The sequence below is a fragment of the Mus pahari genome, chromosome X (assembly GCF_900095145.1).
Source record: "Mus pahari chromosome X, PAHARI_EIJ_v1.1, whole genome shotgun sequence".
NCBI classification, from domain to species: domain Eukaryota; kingdom Metazoa; phylum Chordata; class Mammalia; order Rodentia; family Muridae; genus Mus; species Mus pahari.
This window is the reverse complement of record NC_034613.1, coordinates 52592417-52595134: the sequence shown is the minus strand read 5'-3', so window position 1 is coordinate 52595134 and position 2718 is coordinate 52592417. Positions and strand designations below refer to the sequence as shown.

Genomic DNA, 2718 nt, shown 5'->3' with positions numbered 1-2718 from the left:
TAAATTTATAAAATTCAACTTAATTAAAACATGAGCTCTTTCTTAATAAGATTATGACTGAAATTTAAAACCTTATGTTTGTAAAGGAAAGGAGGACATTAGAGGAAAAGATGGTCCATAGAAGAGGAAAAAGTATCAGGAGCAGGGAAGAAGGATCATCAAAAAAGAATAGAAATTATAATAACAACATAACAGAAATTATAAACATATTAGATGTCCATCAACAGATGAAGGGATAATGAAAATGTAGTCCACTTGTACAATGGAATATTATTCAGATGTTAAAAAATGAAATCATGGAATTTGTAAGTAAATGGATGGAGGCAAGAAAACTTCATCCTAAATGAGTAAAGATAAATATAGTATGCATTATTTTTTAAATTATTTTTATTAGATATTTTCTTTATTTACATTTCAAATGTTATCCCCTTTCCTAGGTTCCTTTCCAAAAATCCCCTATCCCCTCCCCACCTCCCCCTGCTCCCCAACCCACCCACTCCTGATTCCTGGCCCTGGCATTCCCCTGTACTGGGGAATATAATCTTCCCAAGACCAAGGACCTCTCCTCTCATTGATGACCAACTAGGCCATCCTCTTCTACAAATGCAGCTAGAGACACGAGTCCCACCATGTGGTTTCTTTGATTGGTGGTTTTGTCCCAGGGAGCTTCTGGGGGTACTGGTTAGTTCATACTGTTGTTTCTCCTATAGGGCTGCAAACCTCTTCAGCTCCTTGGGTACTTTCTCTAGCTCCTCCATTGGGGACCTTGTACTCCGTCCAATGGATGGTTTTGAGCATCCACTTCTGTATTTGTCAGGCACTGGCAGAGCCTCTCATTCTTTATTCTTTTATGTGTGGATGTTACCTTTTAAGATTTTGATAGACATATTATAATACATATAACTAAGTATGGAGTAAAGAACTAGGGGAAGGGGTGTATCTCCCATGGAAGAAGAAACAGATTATATAATTATGGCAAGACTGGGGGGAAGAAACATTTCCTACTTACAACTACGCAACTATGCAAGTGACTCTGTCTCTCAGTGCAGACAGCTGGACAGCCCTGCATCATGTCAGTTACAGATGAAACTCCTGCGCAAGAAGTTCGAGAAGCAGAACTCCTATCTTTGACAGCAGAACCTGAAGCTACAACAAACATCAGAAACAAGCCTATCACAACCTCAAAATGGATCTGTGTCTAAACAAACAGGAAAAGGTGGAAAAGCTAAAAAGACCCTGAAGCATTTTGTGCCCAGGGGCTCAGCAGTAGCACAAAGTGGAGGCATGGCTGTGGAGACCTTGGAAAAGGCCAAAGTTAAAAAGTCACCCCCAAAACTTACCACTTTAGCCAACAGAGAAACAGCAGCAACACTGTCTCCTGATTCAGAACTAAAGAAGAAAAGGAGGAAAACGGCAAGTGATCCTGGGTCTGATACCAAAAAGCAAAAACTGAAGAAATCACTGAGGCTTGTGAGGATCCAGAAGGTGATGTGAAGAAGACAATTGACAGCAAGGTGCCTAGCCTGCCCCTAGGACTGGCAGGTGCTTTTGAGGACACTTCATTCGCTTCCTTGTCTAATCAAGTCAACGACAACACCCTGAAGGCCATAATAGAAATGGGCTTCAAGCACATAAAGTGATTCAGCATAAAAGTATCAGGCCACTTCTGGAAGGCTGGGATCTTCTGGCGGCTGCGAAACCCAGCAGCAGCAAAACCCTCGCTTCCCCATCCCTGTGAGCGAGCTCATTGTCAAGTTGAAGTTCATGTCCAGGACTGGAGGCCTGATTTTCTCTCCTACCAGAGAACTGGCCATGCAGACCTTTGGTATTCTTAAGGAACTGATGATGCACCACGTTCACACGTATGGGCTGATCATGGGTGGCAGTAACATGTCTGTTGAAGTGCAGAGCTCCTCAAGGAGATCAACAGCATAGTGGGCACACCAGGCTGGCTCCTAGACCACATGCAGAACTCACCAGGATTTATGTACAAGAACCTACAGTGTCTGGTTATTGGTGAGGCTGACCTTATCTTGTATGTTGGGTTTGAAGAATTAAAACAAATTATTAAACTTTTGCCTGCAAGTAGGCAAACCATGCTCTTTTCTGTCACACAAACTCGAAAAGTCAAAGACTTGGCAAGAATTTCTCTGAAAAAAGAGCCATTGTATATCAGTGCTGCTGATGATAAAGAGGTTGCCATAGTGGGTGGCCTTGAGCAGGGATATGTTGTTTGTCCCTGTGAGAAGAGGTTCCTTCTGCTGTTCACATTCCTTAAGAAGAATTAGAAGAAGAAAGTGGTATTTCACAGACATACAAGACGAAAAGCACAAACAAGAATAGTAACTAAACACACTGTGACTGAGTTTACAGCATACTCCATGAGATGGAACCCATGCTTGATATTGCTCAGGAGGCCAAGAATCCAAAACTATTAGGTCATGGGCATAGAGAAAAACCAAGTTCCATTGTTCAACTAAAGGAACATAGCAACAAAAATGAATTATAATGACATTCTGATAAACCTGTAGATCAGTTTCTTTCTCAGCCACTATCAGAAAAGCTTTCTTTTGTAGTAGAAAAGCTTCTAAAACAGAGATTATAACTTGACAATGTTCATAGTAAGAGATCTTCTAACACTCATTTCTAAAGGATGTTTTTATCAAGTCCTTCCCTTACCCTGAGTTCATATGGCTATGCAAAAGAGGAGGCAGAAAG

At 41.2% G+C, this 2718-nt stretch overlaps 1 pseudogene; it reads left to right on the top strand.

Annotated features, from left to right (window-relative positions):
* Nucleotides 1-972: 972 nt before the first annotated feature.
* Nucleotides 973-2438, top strand: LOC110314325 (annotated as a pseudogene).
* Nucleotides 2439-2718: the final 280 nt, after the last annotated feature.